The 13,081-nt window shown below is 32.0% G+C and overlaps 1 protein-coding gene across 1 annotated transcript in view; it reads left to right on the top strand.

The window, feature by feature from the left end:
• The window catches only part of LOC128546260 (multiple epidermal growth factor-like domains protein 10), a 51,262-nt gene that overhangs the window by 7,570 nt on the left and 30,611 nt on the right, over positions 1-13,081 (top strand). The window lies entirely within an intron of this gene.

Genomic DNA, 13,081 nt, shown 5'->3' with positions numbered 1-13,081 from the left:
CAACTTCACACACTTAAATAATTCATGAATATATACGATAGAAACTGCACGTCTATCATAATTAGAATACGATGAGGATTCCAAATATAGTAACATTGTAATGGATATCCAGACATAGCGGAAGTTTTCCCGTGGAAAATACAGAAATATACGTTACAAAACAGGGGGTTATCGAGGATAATATAATTACAGTTATACAATATTTGTAATTCTTTGTAAAGCGGACAACGACATATGCACATACAAGTTCATTTTTCATTTCTATTAGGCCACACCAAATTGGTCAACGGATTTCCCGCTCCATATTTTTTTCCAGGATCAAAATTTTTTTTCTGAAAATCAGCTTCCGCTTGCTTCAGTTTTTGCAGACTGATTTCAAAATTTCAGGGCGGGCCTTTTTTCAGTGTTTATGTGCCTTGTTCACTGTGAAGCGACAAGAATTCATAAAATTTGAAACTTATAATTATCCATTAAAACAGCAGGAGAACTTGCTTCAAGCTCTGTATTGCACCAGTATGCAAAATTGACAGGCTATTCGCCAGTAAGATTATGTAAATATATCTTGGAAAGATCATTAGGAAGGTCATTATTTAGAACAGCGTCATCTAATAATAATTGGTGATAAGAAAAAATGTTTTGCTGCGATCCTTAAATTAATACACATATATCAACAATACCTGGGTAGCAGTTAAATAATATGGTAGTATAATTCAATTTGGACTACACATCCAGTGTTACATCATTGTCCATTCTAAAATCCCCATCCAATTTCGGCAATTTTAATACTTTTTGTACAGATGGGAAGAAGTTCTCTTAACTATACCCAGTCTATAAATCCATGATGTGCATACTTTACCTTGAGACCAAAAGTCTGTTGTGAAGTCTGTTTGTGCATTCTTAGCACAAATATAGTAAGGAAAATGGAACTACATACCTGTTTTCGAGTTTATTCAGGGTTGAAGCCTTTGACATCCGCACATTCACTTATTCAAAATGTTCAAATAGCAAGACACATAAAATAGTTTATGCTTGTCCTGCTGTTTACCCTCATAACTTGTAAGAAATACACATGGAACTTAATCAGGGCAAAGTAATCCTTAAGAGCCTACAAACTCTCAATCCGAGAAACATCCATTAAACATGCATTAAAGGTTTTATTGTATTTTTAAGTAGAGTTTAAATACAAGAATATTATGTTACTGTTTTATAGTTTTTTTATGATTTGTTTAATAGGTATCATCAGATCTATTTGTCAAAAAGAAATTGAAGATGATAATACATTTAGTTAAGACTTGCAGCATCAAAAGTATTTTCCTTATCTGCCTAAGTTAAAACAAAGAACAACTGAACTGCAAAATTAATTATTGAATTTACAAGTGATAGCAGTGGATGATGGATTTCCTGTCATCTGGCGAAATTGCATTGCAAGTTGACAAACACTATAATGAATAGATCATGTGTACCTAATGAACGGGTGAGGTGACTGCAGTGTTTTCCATATACATGTATATAGTAATTCCTGTTATACACTACATGAGAGTAACAGCTTTCTTATTCTTATGAGAGGACATAGAATCCAAGGAGAAACCCTTTGTTTATGTGACAAGGGCACTGGTTTGCCTAGGATTAAAACTTAGCTATCACATTAGTTCTATACACTAGAAATGCCAGGTTTTCTTGTATCTGCCTGTTGTCCCTTCTCTTAATGTTTGTAAATATTACAATGATCTCACTCTAAAATATATGTATACATTCTAAAGTATTTGAAGTGTTTACAAAGTCATTGTATACTTATATGGAACGCTTTTTATAATGAATTATTCTGGAAGTTTAATTACGATTGCCTGACTAATATTCGAAACCCAGCAGTCATTTAAGATAAAATAGTGAACAGAATGAAAACAGTTTGGCGTTTGGAAACCAGTACATCAATATTTTAGACACAAAACAATGGTCGTTGTTTTTTCTAAAATCTAGTCATTCAAATTAGAATATCATAAAAAAACTATGCAAGCATTCTTTGATTTGTAAAGTTAGGACACTGAAAAAGATACCGTTCACAGTCTTCCGTATGATGTCCACAACTACAACTAAAATCAGTAGCTAAATGATTAGTAAAAAGATCAAACTTCAAGTTGCTGCATTTATTTCTTAGTCGAGAGTGATTAAATACTTTTGTTCGCCAAAGGAATATATCTCCGGTACTTTTGGCACTTTAAACCGTGTGGTCAATAATAACTTTTTGAAAGCAGATAGGCTTTCTAATTGTCTTGTTTCAATGGGTGATTCACTTCGCAATGAACAAGAAGATGGAATAAATGAACTAGAAAATAGTTCAGTACGTCTTCTTAATGTCGCATAATCCTTATTGTTTTTTAAGTTATAAGGGTTATTACTTAGTTAATCTGGAACCATATTATGTTTTATTTCATTCATTGATATTAATTTCTGATATATCTGTCTTTCGGAAAAAACTATCTATCCTTTTTCCTTATGGAGATTATTTAGTGATACGGATCGCGTTGTTCCATTTATAATTTCAAAATTAGTACAATTATCCCATACGACAGCTGCATATTCTAACAAGGTCGGAGAAATGAAATATGGATTTGATTCAAAGCTTTCCTGCTAATGAACATATCAGTTTGCGTGTACTGCCTAATATTTTTGAAGCGGACAGCAATATATTTTTAATGTGTTAATGCCATTTTCCATTGCTACTTAAAGTCACAATAACATGTTTGTGACCACTTACAAATTTAACTGGTATATTATCAAAAGCAACAATAATATTATGCGGCATTGCGTTTGAAAAATAATTGCCTCTGTTTTATTAGATTTAAAATCAACAAGCCACTGATGAACCCATTGAGACACAATTAAAAGGTCATGGTTTAAAATACCTTTTAAATCTGCAATATATGCTGTTGTACAAACCAGAGAAGCATCGTCAACAAATAGACGGGAAATACTCAATAAATTGTCAACAATATCAGATACAAAGATGAGAAATACCAAAGGACCTAACACTGTCCCCTGTGGAACTCCAGCCGTCACAGTCTTGAAATCTGATTGAGACGTCCCTACAAAGATTTGATAAATAATTTTCTATCCAGTTAAAACCTTTACTGATGATTCCATTTTCTTGTAATTTGAATAATAAACCTTTGTGCCAGACACGGTCGAATGCCTTAGATATATCATAAAATACTATGCAAGTATTCGTTTTCGAGTCTAGTGTAAGAGTAATTTGATGATATATGTCGATTAATTGATAAACTGTTGAATGGCCTTTCAAAAAACGTGACTGATACGAATAAAGAAGTTTCGTGTAGACAATTGTATAGGTATTTATACATCGTTTTTTCCATTAGTTTACCTACACAACTTAAAAGATAGATAGGTCTATAATTGCTAACCGTATGAATATCGCCATATGGTAGGAAAAATGCATTCATTTAACGACCTATAAAATATCAAACATAACGGTTTGGCTATCGAATATTTAGTATGTTTAAAAACTGTATGACTAATTAAATCTAACCTACTGCTTTATTAACATCAGGATTAGATATTACATCTATGCTTATCTGTAATAATTATATTAGATAACGAATTTTCTCTCTCTCTCTCTCTCTCTCTCTCTCTTTCTCTCTCTCTCTCTCTCTGGGTGTGTGTGTGTGTGGTTTGTTTGTTTTTTTGGTTTTTTTTGCTTTTTTTTTTGTTTTTTATTTTCTTTTATCCCCTAATAGTAATGGGTCTGGAACAACACATTGATTCTCATACAGGAGGACATAGCTTGGATCTAGTCATAACTGAGTCACGTAATGGTGTTCATGTAGAGAAATGTAAGCCTGGACCATTTTTATCTGATCACTGTGTTGTTAAGGTTCTCTTAGATGTTAAAAAGAGACTATTACTAGTAGGAGTGATACATATAAAAACTTTAAAAGTTTGAACGAATCAGAATTTTCCAACGACCTAAGTGCAATTAATATTGATACACAGAATATAGACAAGTGTGTGAAAGAGTTTGAATCGGAAATAGAGGATGTCTTGAATAAGCACGCTCCCCTAAAAGAAAAAACTACAATTCAGAGAGCACTCAAACCTTGGTTCAATAAAACATTGCAACATCTAAAGCAACAGGTTAGAAAGTCCGAGCGTACATGGAGGCGTTATTGTAAAACAGATCAGTGTGAGTCGTATAAAGAAGTAAGAAATGAATACAATTTTGAAATCAAACGTCAAAAGAGAAACACACTCAATGAAAAAATAGAGAACGCTAAAGATGATTCCAAGACTCTGTATGGATTTGTATCTGAGCTAACTGGTACCAAATCTGAAAACCCACTGTCTCAAGGAGAGTCTAATAATTCATTGACCGAAAAAATAATTTGCTGACTTTTTCATGACAAAAATCTCAGAAATACGTCAATCTCTAAGTGAATACCAAAACTTTGAACCTCAAGTAAAGGATATACAAAATTTAAACAAATTGACTCATAGTCTGCCAATATCTGAGGAAAATGTGACTTCTGATGGCAGTTTTTGTTAATGCTCGGATATTATCATAAAAGTGTTCCTTAGGATCAAACATGAAATTTAAAAGGGGCTGTCGCCTTATAGGGTTCCTCATTGCAGTATAATGGGGTCAAAGGTCAAATGAGTGCATTTGCAGATAAACTATAACGCTGTTCACTCGTTTTATTTTCATATAAACATCTAAACTGGTTTAAATATGTTTTTCAACGCCCTTTAGTATTTTGTAAATAAAACTGATGATAATATTATATATATATATATATATATATATATATATATATATAGGAAAAGTGGCATACGATGGCTAAGTGTGTTATACTTGACATGTTTGCCAATCTATATATGTGGGTCAACTGCAAAAATATTTTGCTACTGTAGTATCCAAGGGTTATTTTAATGTAATTTCAAGGTCACAGACATGTCAAGGTCAAAAATGAACTTTTGAAAAATGACTTCTAAGGTACTAAAGGAAGCACAATAGTGCATTTATTTCATAATAAACTCGACAACTTTTCTAACTCCACACCTGTTATTTTTTTCTTTTATCGCCAAATTTTGACAGATTTGAATGATGTTCCACACAATGTTTAATGATTATTTTATTATAATAAAACATAAAAACGATCATAGCCTGAATTATATTCATCTAACCGTAAGAGTAACAATAAAGCAACCCTTAAATTAAAAGTCATATAATTAGTAAATTCATCACAGCAGAAATTCAAAGTATCATATTCTGAATGTTCAAGTATGTTTAGTTGAAATGAAACATCCGTCAATATTCTCAATATGAACATGTAAATTTTATATCAGGTTTGTGATGTCATTAATGACACCAATTAATGACAAAATTGTTTAATACTGCAGGTGGCAGTACTTGCCACATAGAGACCAGCACCAAGTTACATCCATTCTGTGACGTTTTATTTTTAGGTTACCTTATTTGAAGTGTCGTGGCTCAAAGAATGTACGCAGAGTTGATATCGCTGTTATGTTTATTCAACTGTACTGGTCATTATACAATCTGTCAAAATTTGGCAGAGATAAAAACAAAAGTCAGGTAGCAATAAAATTTGAATTTAAGCTTTGAACTGACTATCAAAAGATTATTTACATATTGTACACCTTTTGAAAAATGTGTGCGAAAGGGAAAATATGGTTGGTTTTGAGGAGGAAGACTACAACGAAAATGAATTACATATAAATATATATAAAAATTCTCACATAAACAGTTAAAATCACTTTACTGTCATGTATACAAACAAGTATTTTAGCTTAATAAGGAGAGCGCAGATCTAAGGGTCGCGGGGTCGTGAGTTTGATTTCCAGGAGAGGTGTATGTTCTCCATGATGATTTGATAATAGACATTGTCAGGAGTAATTTCGTCCTCAACTTCTGAATCATATGGAAAAGTTGGCAGTTACTTGCTGGGAAAAGGCTAATACTTGAAAAGACTCCAGCAACACTGATTAGGTTAATTGACCACCGTTACATGACTGAAATACTGTTGAAAGTCACACTTACATACAAATGTATATGGAATGCTTCTCCAGCTCCTAAAGAAATTATTTCAATACTGGTGATAATTCAATATATGATATTTATTTATGTTAATTTGTCCACGCGGTGATTGTTAAATAGGACCGTTTTATAGGAATAAATGAAATATTGGTCACAATATAGGTGTACACAGAACATGTACGGTAATAAACAAAACAGAACAGATCTGTAGGAATTCAACTAGTTACTCTATACACCATGTCTTTGATTTGCTGTAATTTCTTTCCTTTTTTTACTATCGGTCAGACATTTATCATCATATTTTATGTATTTGTAATTTAATAAAGTAGAACATTTCAAGAACTATCAACGAAGCTCTTAATGCGATATTTGCATTATTTTATTCTGAAAAGTCAGCACGCTATTTCTTTTTCGAATCTTATAATTTTTGGCTTTGCTTCCACACTCTCACTTCCTGTTCAAAACAAAAGTTGAAAACGAATCAGATCATAACAATTTACACATCTGACACTTGCTTTCAGATAGGATGTCCTTGATTACATTGTGAAAAGAAAGCTAGTATCTTGACACTGAAACATTAGTCATTCATATGTTTTACAAATTAAAATGTAAAAATAAAGATATAAAAACATCAGAAAGGTTGCTTTAGATTTATTATAATAGTAACATTAAGGCAGATTCAGTGAAATATTGAAAATGTACCTTTCAATATCTTCATGATTACTGACAGATGATGGTTCAGCTAATCAAAATGATGAATTATGGTGGTTCGATAGTAACTAAGAGATATACAATGTGTAAAAATAACGTTCTTCATGATGAGAAGACTGAGCATGAAGAAGAGATTTGAAATTCAAAACGATGGATTTATAATAAACAAATACTGTCATTGAATATGTCAGGCTAAGACGTCTTGTGCTCACATTTGTCTCATTATAAACATCAGATTCCTTTGTGATACATTGGTAAGCTTGCTCTACCCGGTTCTATCACCAACTAAATACTAGGATATCTTAAGGCGTTGTAACAGGCAAACAAACATGCTTACCCCTATATTCACAGTCATAAAGATACTACTAATAATATTCGATATACTTTCAAATTCACAGACAATTATTAAGCCTTTTTGAGTATGACATTGATAGAACCAACATAAACAAACACTAGTAGTTATAAAATTGTAGATATTGAAAACACTTGAAGAGCGGTTACCAGTCCTTATAATAGCCTAATGTTAATGTGCAAAGAAATATTTTTAAGCTGATTCAAAAATATGAAGAGTACCATTTTCATGCTAATGGAATGAAAATAGAAACAACATAACATTTGCTGTTATCTAATATCTACATTGAAACTTTGATACCGCTTAGTTTTTGTACATAGATGGTATTTCTAAACGCCCACACATTCCTGAAATTACTACAGCACATGCGTTAAACACTGGAATAGATTTTTAATTCACAGCATAGACCATTTTAGGTAATACTTGAGAGAATTTGCACATTTCATACTATCTCACAAACAGACTTAATCAAACTGAGAGTGCTATTTTACGTCCTTGAGTTCTATGCTTCCGAAAGAATCTTTAGATCTGTCAATAGTTATTACAGTCAAACTGTGTTCGCTAGTGCTCGACGGGACAAACAAAATGTGTTCGAGATATCAGTAGTACAAGCCAACGTGAAGTTTATATAGACCTGACGATGAGTTCGAGCCAAGAGTAGTAAGCGAATAATCTGAATTCGAGCAAACGAAGTTTAACTGTACCAGTCTTATAATACGGGCCATAGAATGTTTCTACCTGTACTGTTCATATAGACAATCTTACAGGCAATCATATAGCCTTTTTAAAAAGTGTTTGCCTGAAAATGGAAGTTTTAGAATATCAAACATGAAAAAGGTAGCTTTTATAAATGAACAAAATATCAGAGCGTACGAAAAAAAAGCTCATTCTATAGAAATAACTTTAGTCGTTTTGAATTTTGCCAGTCTCAAATGCAATACATCTACACGAAGTCATTTATTTACTTCTCAAATTATCGTCCTGTGAGTAATTTATCATTTCTATCAAAGATAATAGGTAAGGGTGGATTTCTCGGAAGCACAGAGCCTGTTCTTTACAGATTAAACAAACATGTAAATCAGTATGGATATTGAAAAAAAATGTCAACTCTGTGCGCCGGGCTGGATATGCACAACTACGCAGAATAGGTCACATCTGACGGTATCTTACCAGTGGTGCCACAAAGTCCCTTATCAATAGCCTGGTAACTTCACGGTTAGACTACTGTAATGCCATGTTAAGGCGAATCCCAAACAGCACACTTAACAAGTTGCAAGATGTCCAGAACACGGCAGCTCGCGTCATCACTTAGACGCCCCGTCGCAATCATATAACACCGGTTCTGAAGGAGCTCTATTGGTTGCCAGTGAAATACAGGGTGCAGTATAAGGTTCTGACCCACACCTTTAAGGCTTTACACAATCAGTCCCCTGTCTATATTAGGGATATGATAAAAGTGTATAAACCGGTCAGAAACTTAAGATCACAAGTGACGCTGTCACTGGTCATGCCAAAAACTAAAACCATGATGTATGGCTATCACAGCTTTTCGTGCACTGCTCCAAAGCTTTGGTACTCCCTTCCCTTAAAGATCAGGGAAGCTGACACGCTAGCTGCTTTTAAAAGCCTGCTAAAAACCAACTTCTTTGTACAATATTTTGTTAACTGACCGATACATTGATGTTTTATTTTTCCTCTTCATAAAACAGCGTAGAACAGTATTTAGATACTTTTAAATATGTATGTATGTTTATCTTGTTTAATCTATAAGTTTTACATTCATGATTTTTGTTTGTGGAATGCATTTTTGTATGCGTACTTGTTTGTATTTTTGCAATTTATTCTGTAAAGCATTTTTGAACGTGTACATGTGCATGAAAAGAGTGCTATATATATATATATATATATATATATATATATATATATATATATATATATATATATATATATATATATATGAAAAATAAAGACTATTACATGAGTTGCATTATATTTGCCAAACGGTTTCGTTTATACTCATCAGGGCAAATGATACAATATGGCGTCAATAAATGTGTAATTGCTAAGCAACGTCACTTTTGCATACACATGTGTACACAACGTTAATATTGTAACGTCATCAATTTTGGTTAAGTTTCGGTTTAAAAATATCAATGAAATAGCGTTCTTTAGATAACCTAGCTGAAACATCATTACTATGAAATTTGTAAAAAGGAAATATTGAAAATTTAGGGACGGTTTCTGAGCATATATCTAAATAAGTACATTAAGTCAATTGTCTTGTTGATGGGTCTCTTATTTGTTGGTCATGTACTGTCCTTCTATTTCTGAGTTTATCTCCTGTTTGACCAATATAAAATTCATTACATCCATTACAAACCAGTACATATAATACATTTTGAAATGTACAGTCCATACTTTCTTTAACATGAAATATCTTATTATTTAAACTGAAAGAAGACCCTTCAATAATACAAATACATAAACTACATCTAGGGTCATTGCATTTTTGTACTAATGGAGAAGTTCTGTTACCATTAAATTCTGATTTAATAAGAATACTTTTTAAAGTTGGAAGTTGTCTTTTATATTTTATGATTTCCGTATCGTTTAGTATTCTTTTCATAGTATCATCATTTTTTGAAATATCCAAGTTACATTTTAATATCCCAAATAGCTCCCTGCATTTAGGATTGTATGTAGAAATATATAGTATAATGTTTCCACTTTTATTATTCTGAACGCTTAATAAAGTACTTCTAGGTATTTGTATGGCTTTAATAATACCTGTTTTAATAACTTGTAATGGATATTTTCTTTCTATCAGAACCGCGGCCAATATTTTTAAACGTGCTTTAAGTATATTTTTGTCTGAAACAATTGTACATATTCTCATTGCCAAAGGAAATGGAATGATTGGTTTTTGTGTGTTTAGGATGGCATGATTTGAAATTTAGATACTGCTTTGAATCAGTTCTTTTGAAAAATATATCGATGATAACTGAAGTTCCATTCTTTATTATCATTATATCTAGAAATGGTAATTTAATTGTGCTCTGTTTCATTATGAATCTTATATCGTTATGTAATGAATTTAAAGTCTTTTCAAAATAAATTAAATCTAAAACTGATTTTTCCCAAAATACAAAAACAGTCGTCTCAAAACCTTTTCCATTGTTCTTGAACATATTTAGCAAAATTTTCATTTTTTTCTTGATTGATCTTTTCGTATAATTGTTCTTCTAAAACCATGGTAGCATAAGTTGGAGCAACTTTTGTGCCCATAACTGTACCTTTTGATTGATTAAAATAAAGTTTATCAAATGAAAAAAATATTATTTTCTAGAATTATTTTCTAACCTTCAATAATGAAAAATTTATTAAAACGCTCCAACATTAACTCTGGGTGTTTGTCTAACCAGAATGATATAGCTTCTAATCATAATTTATGTGGAATATTAGAATATAAACTAAAATATCAAAAGAAATAAGACGTGTATATTCTGGTACCGTTTCTGGTATATAATTAAGAAAATCAATGTAATCCCGTATGTAACTATGTACTTTTTTAAGATAGGTTTTTGTAAAATATCTAAAAGACAACTTAGACGACTAGTTTCGCATTGTGGGCCTGCAACTATTGGCCGCAGTTGTAAATCTTTAGAATCTAGTATTTCAATATATACCGAAAATCAAAACTGAGTAAGAAATCTTTTTCCTGTTTAGTTATTTTAAAGTTAGAAATATGCTCCGTCAGTTTTCGTATCTTTTCAAAAACTTCTTTTTTATTACTACTAGGAATAGATGAATAATATGTTTCCTTTATTTTTGATAACTGTTTATCATGCGAAAACAGCAGGTGATAGTTCTTAAATTTTTGTAAAAAGTTTTACATTTCAACATTTATATCTCCAATGTTTGTTTAATAAACGCACTTGTTGGTAAGGCTTTATGGGTAGGGTAGTGTGAAGTATTTCGTTCGTAAATAGTATATGATGGCACCATTAACCGGGAGTTTGAACCTCTTTAAGCAGCTCGTCTGGGCGTACCAGATGCTTTAAGCAATGGTATTGGCAATATGGGTAAAATGACCTCAAGGGGAGGGCTGCTGTCATGACTGTTTGTTACAATACGGCTGTTATTATTAATAGTGTCATTATTAATATTGTTATAATAATTATTAATATTATTATTATTATCATTATTATTATTATTATGTACAACGCCATTATATATATCATTGTATAAAAATAGGCGTTTAATCAAATTATTCAGTTTCAGTTTAGCATAAACACAATCATACCGAAGCTAACAAAATTTATAATAAATAAAAAAAATTAATGCTACGAGACATCTATTATATGTCTTTAGTACACAGTAAATAAGAAATAATTAAATGTTCCTTCGGTAAAATTTAAAACATTGCCTCACTTGTGTCCTATGAGTTTTATTATAAAACATTCCAATAGCCGCCCTGTGTGATACTAAATAATTACTTATAAGGCAAAATATTCATTAAATCAGTACTATAGGGAAGGGTACCTTGGCTATGCAACAAATTTAAATCGCGAAATGCCTCACTTGTGTCGTATGAGTTTTATTATAAAACATTCCACTAGCCGTCCTGTGTGATACTATATCATAACCCATTAGGCAAAATATTCATTAAATCAGTACTATAGTTAAGGGTGCCTTGGCTATGCAACAAATTTAAATCACGAACTGCGCAAAAGCTGTCACTGACGTATACTGTTGTATTAATATGCCAGAATATCGAATAAGAGTAATAAGAGAAAGGATAGACAGAAGAAGAAATAACAATTTATTGAAATAATAATGGTAAATTGAGATATTATGGATTGTAGACAATGAACAAAATTATTTGAACACAGAAATAGTAAAATCTAACTTGAAAATAACATTTTTAACGCGTGTGATGGTGATAAAGAACATATCTTGTCAATTTAGCATAAAATGAACAAATGAGATATGTTCAAACAATTACAAAGCTATAACAATTTCCTCAGTAGTTTTTAAATTATATGAATCTGTACTTTTGGCCCGTATTGAGCAAGATAAGCAATATTCTGTTATAAACCCTTTGCAATTTGGCTTTCAAAAAGGTATAGGCTGTCTCATGACTTCATTTCTGTTTCGTGAATGTGTGAGCTATACTAATGACAACAACAGCTCACTCTTTACCTGCTTTTTAGATGTAAAACAAGCGTTTGACAGTGTCTCGTGAGATACTTTTGGTCAAACTCATCAAATTAGGTCAAGACATTAATTTATACAAGTCCATATATAACTTGTACGAAGGCTTGACTAGTTGTGTCCGCTCAGGTGGCTATATTTCCCGATGGTTCCCGGTTTTACAGGGCACCAGACAGGGTGGGGTCCTTAGTCTTTTTTTGTACTTGGTCTAATCAATGACCTTCTAAATAAGATACAAAGTTGTCCATATGGCATGGTCATGTATAACATCAGGTGTTCATGTCCAACATCCGCCGAAGATATGGTTTTACTTTCTTTCTCCAGACGTGGCTTGACACAGCTCATGAAAATATGCTACGAATATAGCATTGATAACAGATATGTTTACAATGCCAATAAATCTGCAGTTATTGTAACACAAGGGGCTTCCTAGAGCTACTAATAATCACGTGTCATTGCATTTGCTAGGGTTTTTACCTATAGAGGTGCAGGATACATTCCCGATATTGTACGTATATGTAGAAAATACAACTTGTTGTCGGTACTGGAGAGATTTAGGTTAACGGGTTATTTCCCTTCAGTGTATACTTGGAAAACAATGGTTAAAAATAACATCAAAATTGTCTTCCAGACTCAATTTCTTCAGCCTATTCAGTCAAGAAATCAAGAGATTCACTTAGAAACTTTCTTATAGTGCATGACATTACAAAATACAAATTTTGCCTACAATGGAGTCT

This window comes from Mercenaria mercenaria, chromosome 10, assembly GCF_021730395.1.
Source record: "Mercenaria mercenaria strain notata chromosome 10, MADL_Memer_1, whole genome shotgun sequence".
Taxonomy (NCBI): Eukaryota; Metazoa; Mollusca; class Bivalvia; order Venerida; family Veneridae; genus Mercenaria; species Mercenaria mercenaria.
This window is presented reverse-complemented; position numbering and strand designations above follow the sequence as displayed.